This window comes from Vespa velutina, chromosome 1 (genome assembly GCF_912470025.1).
Source record: "Vespa velutina chromosome 1, iVesVel2.1, whole genome shotgun sequence".
Classification (NCBI taxonomy): domain Eukaryota; kingdom Metazoa; phylum Arthropoda; class Insecta; order Hymenoptera; family Vespidae; genus Vespa; species Vespa velutina.
The window spans coordinates 14,241,396-14,254,840 of record NC_062188.1 but is presented as its reverse complement, the minus strand read 5'-3'; the positions used below and the strand labels follow the sequence as shown (position 1 = coordinate 14,254,840).

At 30.9% G+C, this 13,445-nt stretch overlaps 1 protein-coding gene across 3 annotated transcripts in view; it reads right to left on the bottom strand.

Moving 5' to 3' along the window:
* Positions 1 to 13,445, bottom strand: part of LOC124956443 (E3 ubiquitin-protein ligase TRIM9) — a 101,662-nt gene that overhangs the window by 23,142 nt on the left and 65,075 nt on the right. The window lies entirely within an intron of this gene.

The window sequence follows — 13,445 nt, the reverse complement described above, 5'->3', positions numbered from 1 at the left end:
AATTAATTATGAAAATGATCATTTTAATATTATTAATAAAAATTAGATATATATAATTTTATTCTCAACTCAAAATCACTTCTCTATAATGAATATTGTCAAAAATAAATGAACAAACTTTAGATCCGACATTTTACGTTCATCGTACGATGATACGAGTACGACATAAATGAGATATATGTATATATATATATAGTAAATTCAATAAAATTAGTGCCTATATATTGATTTCGTTAATGAAATTGCGTCAAATAAAATAAAGCACAGGATGATAAAGAAATTATTCGTCTTTTTTGTTGTGATACATAATTTATCGAAGCTATTAATGTTAATTAAAGAAAGACAATAATGGCCGGATATAAAAATTAAGAAGGAAGTCATCGTAACGTGTCTGAACCAACCACCTCCATCGTCTTATATAGATAACGATAAGAAATAAAATTAGCGTGTTTTTAAAGTAAAACTTTTAATGGCATATCTTTGTAAGTTGCCTTTTAAGTACGCTCAAAGGAAAATCTAATTGCATTGGCAAAGTATTTAATTCATTTCAAGCGGTTGCCCTCTCACTGACAGAGTATGCTTCTACTTATAAAACGACGTTAAATGATGGAAGTGAGAGCAAGAAAAAAAAAAAAGAAAAGAAAAATAAAAAAAAAAAAGGGAAAGAAAAGTGAAATAGTAAATTGACTTTAACATTTTCAATTTTATCATTAAAGAAAACGAAAAAGAAAATTAATTAAATGTACACTAAGACAAATAAAGTGATTTCTCAATCGAATCAAAATTATAGTAGAATTTTTATTACGAATTTAATTTTCGTTGATCAACTTATTATAACGAGTCTTTATAGCAGTCCTGTTAATTATATCAAGAAGATTTGTTCTTCTTTATTCATATTATTTTCACTTCTCATGATGGAACACAACGAACGCGTGTGTCATAAAAAAGGCGAAATAAAAGGGGAGAGAAAGGAGATCGATAAAAACGCTTTTGTTCCTCGAGATGAAGTTAAACAAAGAAAGGACATTGTTCCTCGATAAGTTCAAACTTTTGAAAATAAAAGCAGTACAGTCATCTCTCAGGATATTTTATGAAAAATTAATAAAACGTGTATTATATGAATAGTCTGAGAAAATGCGACGAGATTTTCTTCAAGCTATTCACGTATGCGTCACGTTTTATGCTTGTCCAGAATCGTCGATTTAAATTTCTCGATAGGATGGACACGTTACTTGATTTTCCCTTCGTATGGACTTTGTATGAGGAACACGTATCGAAAAATCTGGGCGAGCCTCAAGATTTCAGCCTTTGTTAAGAAAATCCTTCGAGTCGGATGATTCTCGTTATTTCTGAGATCTCTGAGAGCTAACTCAATATTATATACGTAAAATAATTTTATAAATAAATTTGAAATAATAATAATAATAATAATAATAATAATAATAATAATAATAATATCAATATGATTTTTCTTTAGCGTTTTAAAATATTTGATATTTTCTTAAGAATTAATGAAGATCGAATAATATTAGAAAGAAGAAGAAGAAGAAAAAAAAAAGAGAAATAATAATGAAACAATAAATATCTTTATCCATATATAAAATAATTTTACATAATATATAATATAATTAATAGAATGATTGTTCGGCTTGACGCTTTTCTAAAGCTGTTAACAAATAATCGGGTAATCTTCGACGAGTTAAAATTTAACGAATAAATAGTGACACCTGGCGAATACCGACCGTCGAACATGGAACTTGTGCATTCATAAACGAACACATTGAAAGACACGATCACAGCACGTGCGAGCGTTCGCACGTGCGTGCGTCATTACGCGCTTCCCCTCTTGCATATTGCATTATATAATTGTGATCGCACGGCTCAGTGAACGGCGCTTCAAGAGAGTATACTGATAAATCCATACAAAACGTTATCCTTTTGAAAACACTCATGGGTCGATGGTTATTGAACATTGTCGATAATTTATTATCTTTACTGATTACTATCCAATGTTATTTTTATAATACGAACCACGTCATTCTATTAATTTGGAAATGAAACACATGCATAATTATTATTTCCTTTCTTCTTTTTTTTTTTTTTTTTTTTTTTTTTAACGAAATAACATCAATGTCTTTTCTGCAAAAAAAATACTATTTTTCAATTTTGCATTATATAAATGTAAAACTATTTAAAAAAAAAAAAAAAGAATGATAACTTTCAACATAATCGACATTATAAATGGAAAAAATTTTATCAATTTATTAAATCTATAAATTTGAAAACACATATGTAACTTTTCTTTTCTAATTTACTCGTTAATCCTTAGAACATTCTATTATACAACTTCGTATGACGTATATTTAAGAAATAAATCGTAACTTACTGTCAAATTAATATCGAAATTTATAAAATATTATTCCAACTTTTTAAACAATCCTGATCCTTTATCAAATCGTCTGATATATTAATTTGAATAGTATGCTTCTTATGAGAACATGAAAATAGTACGAATAGATATCCTTCAAGGAGTTTAAAAATAAACTATAAATTTTCGTGGCATTGCCATATTTGATTTTCTCGCATACTATTTCGCGTTCAAGTGCAAAGAAAAATATTAAATTAGAATCCCATGAAAGACCACGTACTTACTATGTATGTATGTATGTATATACGTATGTATATATGCACGTACGTACATATGTATGTATGTATGGATGCACATACATATGTATATATATATACATATGTACATACGTACATACGTGAACTGAAATATATTATAGTATGTAGTACTTTTATGTAGGTTTGGATTCTGCGTTGCAACCTAACATATTTCTCTCTCTCTCTCTCTCTCTCTCTTTCTTTATCTATCTGTCTATATATCTATCTATCTATTTCTTTCTCTCGTTTGAAGCAAGCCCTCTTCTCCACTCCGTCGTCGACGGCTGACAAAATCTTATTAGCATGAAAAGAGCTCCTGGGGATTTCGAACGGGTGACAAAAAATCATTTGGAAGTCCTTGCCGAATATAAGCCTCGATTGATTACCTTCTTTCCTCCCCTATTTCGATATCTTCAAGTACCATTCTTTTTTATTATTTCGTGTTGCCAACGAACTTTTTTATTATCCTCAATTCAATTTACGTAAATAGATCTGTCATGTAAAATTATCATATAAACAAATGTTCTATTTCTATAAAAATTTAATCGTTGAACAATCATTTATAATACGAAATAAAAACTTGAGATGGAAAAAGAAAAAAGAATGTTAAAAAAATGAGATACGATAGAAAAAAACCGAGAGTAAGGTAATTTATTGATGTAGAAATTTGCTTGAGAAATAAAACTAATTTCACGACGACGAGATTTCCCTCAACTAAATATGACGAAATATCTTTGATATCACGTTTAGGATCGATGTTGAATTTCAATTTATATCATAAAACGAACATAAACTATTTATGTATGAACTAGTTAAAAAAAAATATGTATATATATATATACATGCTTAAATGTATGAGATATGTACATATATATGTATATACTATACTATATAGAGGAATATATATTCATACATACACACACACACACACACACACACACACACATATATATATATATATGTATATATATAACATATATAACACATTCTACACACACGTAAAACGGAAACTTCGTGCCAGGCAGGCATTCGTGCTGGAGGGTAATTAAGTTACTCCTTTCGAGTTAACGCCGGCCCCTCTGCGCACCGTAATTTCCGCAGCTTTCCTCCTAAGTTTCTGAAGTCGAATCACGAGGCCGGTTAATAGAATGCCACGGAATTGTTCTCGACGCGGTGTGGCCCCTCCCCTCTCCCATTCCCTTTAAACGTACCGGCCATTGTTATTAATTACTCTGGTCGTTCTATCACATCGAAATGGCACTCTCTCGTAAGACATTCTTGTTGCCTTGTTTCACGATCTATACACTCTTTTCTCTCTCTCTCTCTCTCTCTCTCTCTATCTATCTATCTCTCTTCCCCCTCTCTCTCTCCCTCTCTATCTATCTATCTATCTTTCTTTCTTCGTTTATCTCAAAAGACTTATTTCATTTCTTTTCTAGAAGTCTCTTCTTAGGTGAAACGATCCATAAATTTTACGACCAACCGACTAAAATGAAACAACGCTCGTTAATTTAACTCAAGTTTCTTTCAAAACACGATAACTCGTAAACTGATCAAGAAAACTTTCGAAAATTAAATGTAGAATACATAAATACGTATGCACTCGATACATATTTGTTTAATAAATCTTTCGAATGATCTATCGTCGACCAGTTTTGAATTGTTCTAACGATTGTCTAAAATCGTTAATAAAACTCGATGCTAAATTAAATATCACGATTTAAAAAAAAATCTAATAAACTATACGTTCACTATGACGTTAATAAAAGTAACAATGAAGAATCGATAAGTTATTGATTACAACAATCGTAAATAAGGCTTTGGAAAGAAGTTAACTCATGCGATAACTCATATACATTTCAAATAGATTTAGAAAACGAAAAATAAAAAGAGAAAGAGAGAGAGAGAGAGAGAGAGAGAGAGAAAGAGAAAAATGAAGACAGAACATTTGAAAACAAATCACCCATTACTGATTATTAGTTTCGCAGAGAAATTGTTCCTGACGTTGCTTCTTTCTTATCGAGTCATTCCCTTAATTCCATATTATTAATTACTTTGGATTCTATCGCCCGGATTCGTGCATGGCAACTAAACTGGCATTGATTAACGGTATATTTTACAATGCTTCTATACGATTTGATATTCGAAATTAACTATTAGCTATTTATTAAAAGTATATACCTCAAGCTAGTGAAAAAAAAAAAAAAAAAGGAAAACACAATTAAAAGAATATCTATAATACTATATAATACATATTAGGGGGACCGGAAAGTAATGTCGTTTTTGCGCATGTCAATATTTGATTGTGATTAAAAATAAAAACTTGTTAAAAATGTATTCGTTTGAATTTAATTTAAAAAAGCGACATTACTTTCCGGTCTCCTTAATAGAAATGATCTGTATATTACAATTTGTATGATGGTAATTTAATTAAAATAAATTAACGATGATTAAGATTTGTTATTAAACAAAAATAAGATAAAAGAATAAGAACAAAACAAAAAAATAAATAAATAAATAAAAACAAGGATACATCGCCTTTCGTTTAGATAAACGAAAGATGTGGAAGGAGAAAAGGAAGAAATTTCAGAGGAAAGGATTGAAAGTCAGGGAAGTCTTGGGTTTTTTTTTCGGTCTTTTAGGATGAGGGTAAAAAAGTTTTGATTCGTATTTTTTACCCGTCGAGTAGTTCGAATGGCCGTGAATAAACTCGATGGTTTCCTCCCTCCTTTCTCTCTCTCTCTCTCTTTCTCTCTCTCTCTCTCTCTCTCTCTCTCTCTCTCTCTCTTTCTCTTGAAAACTTCAACAAACAATAAATACGTACCGATACAATTACAACAACGAAACACGCTCATTGTTACGTCCGTTAATTAAGCACAACGTACCGAATCGAATCCCCAAGCTAGTTGGTGGCTGGAGTAATTACGGAAGTCGAGAGCGCTTACAATTAGATCAATATGCTTACCGGCCTTTTCCTTGTCGATGAATCGCAATAAGTTTCTTCGAAACGAGAAGGCCAAATAAAAATGCCGGCATATAAAATTGTAAAAGAGGAAGCCATTATATTCGTTCGATGCTTTCAAGAAAGCAAAGAAGCAATGCAGTGGTCTGACTATTGATCTTTCCTTGCAAATGAACGATTCTTTATTGATATTCTATTATTCGGAATTGTAATGATTAAATTTGAGGAACTCCATGAAAATCGTGTTAAAGGAAAACGAAATATCTCTTTTCTTCTTTTTTTTTTTCTTTTTTTTTTTTATCATTATTCTTTTCCTATTTATTCTTATTAAGTTAAATCATGTTAATTAATCTTCAATAATTGATTTGAAATAAAATTAATTCTTTCGAATTCTTTCATTCGTGAAAATAAAGCCTCGTTTTATAAAGTTGTAACAATAAAAGTCGGCTGCATTCTGGTATATATATATATATATATATATATATATATATATATATATATATATATAATTTGGCGTTGTAAATAAATCAACCATATAAAGCAACTGTCATGGCGTTTCATAAGTAAGATATATTCATCCGTGTGCTTGCTACTTTCTAGGGTGGTTTTAAAAAGTGCGAAACTACTATTTCATTATCTTCTACTTTCAAGTAATTATTCATTATTATTAAAGAGAATAAGTCGGTATGAAGGATACTGTAAAGATCTTGTCCTTGAGATGTACTATTGCTCCCAGTAAGAGGAGAATATAACGATGCCGAGTATAATGATCGTCCCATTATGCGCTACGTTACCGTATTTTTAATTCGACATTCACGATAACGATCGTCTTTCCCATAGACTCTCGTCGTTCCTTCTTTTATCCTTCGTTGATTTGCACACACTATATGTATACGTCATTTCCTTCGAAATACTTAAAAGAGTATGTTTGATGATTGACTTTGATTCTATTCGAAACAGTACAACCGGTAATTATATTTTAATAAGCGAAATACGTATATATGTATGTATATATGTAAATTGAAAACAATAATTAAATAGTATGGTGTATTTATTATGATAGAATTCAAAGTACAATGGCCTGAAATAAGAGAATGTCATTAGTAAAATTAGATACTAATCGATACAATTAATAAGAGATTACGAATAAATCAATACAAATATTGTTAATAGGATAATAAATAGTTAACAAAGAAAAATAATTATGTAAAGCTTCTGGCGAATCTCTAATCGTTGGCCCGTGTCAACATAGCAATTAATTGATTATATTCAAAATAACTCAAACAAATAAAAATATTAGTCATTCTCTAGTTAACTTTTGTTTTTTTTTTTTTCAAATTTATGTTCTATACAATTTACACGATTTATAATTCAATATTTATCTATCATCTAAATATAATCGTCGAATAATATTGTTAATAATAAATTGAACATTATTTATTGATCCATATTTTATGAAATTCGATGTTATCCTCCGAAATTATAAAATCAATGAAAAACTACTATTCGATGAGTTGAGTCATAACAAGTGGAGCTTTCCATATCATGAAACAGATAATTGGTCACTTGAAAGAAAGAAAAAAATAGAAAGATACGAGAATGACAGTTAAAGAAAGAGATAAAGAAAGATAGAAATTCATGAGACGTCGTAGGAAAAGTGCGAGAGACACGCAACGTAAGACCGTTCTCGTCGTTGTTATCGTGAAGTCGCAGCCCGTCCGATTCACCCTTCGTTCGTGCAGTGGGAGTAAAATCACCCTTCTCTTTCCTCCCTTCCTCTTTTCCTTTCTTTCTTTCTCTTTCGTATTCGGCGTCTCTCGTTCAGCCCCTTTACGACGGCACACGCGAAGGGCGGTGGCTCGATGGATACGACCCTACGTAAATACGCCTCAACCCTCGCTCCGCAGCCCTTACAGTTGCATCGTCGTTGCATCGTCGTTGTACTATACACTAGCCGATGAATACACACCGCAGACGAACTGCACGCTACGAGCACACGCATATCCGATGAGATAGATCTCTGTCTCTCTATTTCTCTGTCTTTCTTTCCTCTTTCATTCTCTCTCTCTCCCTCTCTCTCTCTCTCTCTCTCTCTCTTTCTCTCCCTTTCAAAGACAAAAAGTTTCTTCAAACTTTCTTTTATCAATTATTTTAAAAAGGTATCTGCATTGTTATGCGCACGAAAAGATAAATTATAAAAAAATTGAGAACTGTTATTTGTAATATTGTAAAATTATTTTTATGAATTATATCATATATATGTGACATTTATATACATGTATTTATTGTGTTTGAAAATAAAATATAAAATATAAAAGAGATAAATAAATATACACAGTATGTATATTTATTTATTATATTAAATGTTATAAAATGATAATTATATGAAATAAAAAGAAAATATGAATAAATAACAACAACTATGTTCCACTTACAATATATTATTCTTAATAATTTGAATAATTGATGAATTTAGTTATTTAAACGTACAGAAATTTCATGATTCTCTTGGTAAGCGAATGTGTACTTAATAGTTTCAACGCGAAAATTCGACTAAACATCGCCGTGGCACGTTTGTGGCATCCCCTTTTAATCGCACGCACTCTCGCTTAAAACCATTATGCTTTCCGGCACATGAGAAAAGGAGAGATAGAGAACTCGTTGCTTCTTGTTTGATACTCCGCCTTCGGCTATATTCGAAGCAACGGCCATGTTGCAGATAAAGCAATATTTATGGTGCCTAATTTAAATTCAAGATTCACGTGAATTATCCTTACGGGAGAAAAAGAGGGGGTGGCGTTCGAGAAGATTACAAAAGGTGGTATTTAAGATTTAATCTAGAGCTCGTCGTTGAATTAGACAACAGCGCTTACCTCTTTTAAAATTCGCTTTGAAAGGAGTCGAGAAAATAAAATCAAAGTTGTAAAAGAGATCGTCTTGTTTCGTTTAATTTTGCATAAACTCTTTATAATTTTCCTTTCGTAATATGTAAAGTATATAAATATTATCGTTTGTGCTTTGTAAGAACTATTTACATATAATTTAAAGAAATGTTTGAAATTGGTCAAATCTCTACGTTAACGTACTTACGTATATTACAGTTTATTGTAATTTATTTGGTTTTGGTTCGTGAATCAAATTCCTCAGATATTTACAAACTTTATACGTCATTGTATACATTGTTACTATGTTATTACTTGTTATTGCATATTAAGAAATAATAGATTTGAAATTGTACGTGTTTCTACATTGAAACGTGATAAGTCACGATTTACTTGAACCGTAACCAAATCAAACTTTGACGTTATATTCTTATCAAATATAAAACCCATCTTCAAACTTCAGTTTCTTTTATTAAAAAGAAAAAAAAAAGAAAGAAATGAGATTACTAAAGATAGTCATTATTTCAGGGAAATTCTACGTTTCTCTCTGCTAGGTTCTTCCACAAAAAGTGTGAAAGTTTGCTGATCTGCTGATTTGCTGGTGTGCGACCAAAAAGGAATAGAAAAAAAATGAAGAAACGATAAGTCTCTCTCTTTCTCTCTCTTTCTTTTTTTTTTTTGTCTTTTTTGCTCGAATCCATAGAATCGTCAGACGTTTTGTCTCGTCTGCCGGCTTCAGCCTGTGAACAGACTCGTAAAGAATCATAAAGCGTATCGCGTCGCGAATAACATCGTTCTTTCTCCATATTTCTTTCTTTCTCTCTCTCTCTCTCTCTCTCTCTCTCTCTTTCTCTCTCTCACTCTCTCTCTTTTCCATATTTCTACGAACCACATCGAAAACGTTGTTCTCCCTCGTTGCAACGAATGCCGTCGTCGACACCCGTTGCACCCTCTAGTTGCACGAACGAAAGAACCCCTCCAATTTTTACCTCGTGACCACCATTTTGTGTTGGAGAGAGATATGGTGATACTCGTCTTGCGAGATGTGTTTGAAGGCACATTTGCGTTTCTTTTAATCAACCACAAATGACGACGCTTTTCTTTTTTTTTCTTTTTTTTTTTCTTTTTTTTTTTTTTCGTTTTAACAGAATCCACCAAGTTTGTCCGTACTTTTCTTACATCTTTCATATTCATAGTAAAGTAAAATAGTGTCAAAATTTTATTTATAATATATAATTATATTGTATATTACATTGCATCTTATTTGTCATATAATTTATATAATTTACATAGTATCTCTAGATATGTGTATGGATGAATAAGAAAATGTTACAAACAAGTATGAAGAAGCTCGTTGAAAAGTGAGAAAGATCTTTCTATTTTATGTTATATACATATCGTACAGCTTACCTTATAAAAAAATATAATTATTTATCAAAAATATATACAAATATTAAAAACAGTGATCATGAATCAAATTATACATGTTCTACTTGTAAGGTGACGTTTTGATTATGCAACGTTAGTTCATAATTATTTATAAAAATTGTTTATAACAAATAATGAAACACACACATATATATGAATTATATTAGGTTAAAGTTTATAAAAATATTTTGTTATGAAAATTGAGTATTACAAATTGTTTATAAATAATTGTTAAAAATTATTAAGAATCCATTAAGTAAATGTGATTTTTTAAATGAATTTGTTTCAAATCTCTATGATGTATAATTTCAGAAATATTTCTACATAAATAAAAGACATTTATATTGACTAATTGACTTAATTTTATTAAAGATGTATTGACACAGTGACCTACATAAACTCCTTGAATTCACGCGATCGGCTTAGCTGGTTCAACGTAAACAATTTTTTTGACTATTATTCATACGAACAGATGTATCTATATAAATTATGAATGGCGATGTTTCAAAAACGATATCTTCGCAACAAAAAATCGTAGAAACTTAAAGGAAAGATCAATTTAAAAAGAAAAACCTTTTCTTTTTATCTACGTACTTCGATACTATCAATATAATCAAATCAATTTTCTTAATATTTCTTAGACGTGTGTCTCGTACGTACACATGTATACCTATATATATATATTCGATGAATCCTTAATTTCTTCGATTTTCTTCAAAATGATTTTGTATTAATTCATTACGTTTTTAATTATAATTATTATTATAATTAAATATTTATTAAATTATTATTATAATTATATATATTTATATATATATATATTATAATTATATATACATATCTAATCTTAAATTTATAATTTATTTGAATAATAACAATCTAATTATATTACTTCATATATTGAAAGATTATGTTTTATTTCCAACATATTTCTATTATACGTACACACACCTTTTTCTTTTTATTATTCCTTTTTTTTTTTTTAATGAATATGAAATATGATAGTTACAGATATATTTGTACGTATCTTACCGTTAGAAGCTGTTTAATAAAATAACACTTTATACAATATCTCTTTCAGATTTCTCTGGAGAGGTTGAAATCTGATTCTCCCGTGTTGTTTCTCAATAAGGAGACATCTGTCCTACCTCACGCTCCTTGACCGGTTTCTCCGAAACAAAACGAAGACACCTGCGGTCTACTGTTTTTATAACCAACACGGTCTTCGACTTGTTTTCCTGCTTCTAAGACTCTGAGAGAATCGATGTGGGTCAACGTCCCTCCCATCCCTTTTTTCTTCCTACCATTCATTCATACAATTCGTTGAGACAGAAGAAAAAAAAAAAGATCTCAACGTTTCGTATTTCAGAGATATATATATTTTTACGTCTATATGGATCTTTAATATGTTTTCAACGATGTGTCATACACACACGTAGAGAATTAAAACGTGATTTAAAGAATTCAAATATTATATCAGTTATATCATATTTTTAAATATTCCAATCGATATTCATATGATTAATAACTTTTAATATTAATTGATTTCATTTAAAACTATATAACTTACGTACATACACGTTTTTAACAATATACTTATACTTTTTGAAACTATCACATTTGAAAAAGAAATTTAAAGCTCCAAATCCTTTCGCCCAAACAGAACTATCGTTTATGTATGTACATATATACATATATACATACATATATATATACATATATATATATACATGCATATATATATATATATATATATATACATATACATATATACGTATAAGGCGATATTTTTATCGTTGCATACTGCGTTTTTCCAACTCTTCCACCTCTCTCTCCTTCCCTCAGGGGAATCGATAAATCTCAAATATCTGCGCGAGGGAGTTTCAAGCACGGGTGAGAGGTGGAGAGCATTGCATTTTCGACTTATAAATCCGACGAGCTTCGACGTTCGACGATGCTGTCGTAGAGACCCATCGTTCGAGAGGTTCATGTATCTCTCTCTCTCTCTCTCTCTTTCTCTCTCTTCGGATATGGCCCTCGCTAAATCACATCGTTTGTGCGCTCACACACTCTTTCTCTCTCTCTTTCCTTTCCAACGCACTATCTCTGCTCGATCATGAATACGAACCGAAAAACCGCATTCGATGAGCCGATGGGTACGAGTCGTGTTTTATAAAGCGAACTCTGTTGGACGAATGGATGAGTACAAGCAAGAGAAAGAGAGAGAGAGAGAGAGAGAGAGAGAGAAAAGGAGAAAAAGAAAATTCGATTCGAGTCAACTCACGCCGAGCATACAAACGTATCTGCAATTTTTATCAGCTTTTCGTTATTTACGTTTCCATATTTAGCCGCAATGTCCGATCGAAAGATCGTGAAACATGAACATGCGAATATGTTGCCAGCTTTTACGTTACATATCTGTCTATGTATGTATATATATATATATATATATATATATATATATATATATATGTATGTATGTATATATACGTTCAAAATGTTCCGTATTGATCGTGATCAACATTCGACTGTCACGAAAAGACCTATGAAATTATCTCTATCCTTTCAATAACGCCAGAAAGCACAAGCTTTTCTGTGACTCCATAATTACGCTCTGAAATATAACATGAAAATGTATATGATAGAAGCATGCAGAATGTTAATTCATGGATTTAAATTATCATAACGCAGAGGTAATTACTGAGTGGTCGTGTTTCAAAACAGGAAAAAAATAACTATATACACGTGGACATATACACATAATCACGCACGCATACATACATACGTACATATACATACATACATGCATACATTCATAGACATACATATACAGATCTATACATATATAGATAAGTACTTCTTTATTGTACGTACAAAATATATTGTATCTAAATACATATATGTAAAAAAAAAAAAAAAAAAAAAAAAAGAGATAGACGTATAAGTAGGAAGTCACTCAATTTGCATATAATCCACTGCAAACGAGGGTACTCTCTTACCTCCTCACGACTACGCATACAAATTAACTATACTGCCAAGGGTGTGGTTATTGTGAAGATGGTTTCTTCCAGAGGACTATCCGTTTCAGCCGTGATATCGTTCGCTCTTTCGACCCGTATAACGCAGAGTAGGAATACGATTTCCTTGAAGATAATCGCGATAATATGCTGAAACTACATTTGAGCATTCCTCTCTCTCTCTTTCTCTTTCTCTTTCTCTCTCGTTCTCTCTCTTTCTCTCTCGCTCTCTCTCTCTCTCTCTCTCTCTCTCTTATATATTTACTATCCCGAGGATCCTCATCTAGTTGGAATGTCGTAGAAACGTTGTTCAATTAACACCTTGCAAATAGAATTCACAGGTTTCTATTAAAGAGCGAAAGAGCGAAAGAGGGAGAGAGAAGAGAAAGAATTGACATGATCGATCTTTGTTGAATTATAGTTTTACGTACATCCACATATATGACACATCTTCAAATGAAACGAATTCTATTACGTGAGACTTATTAGAAA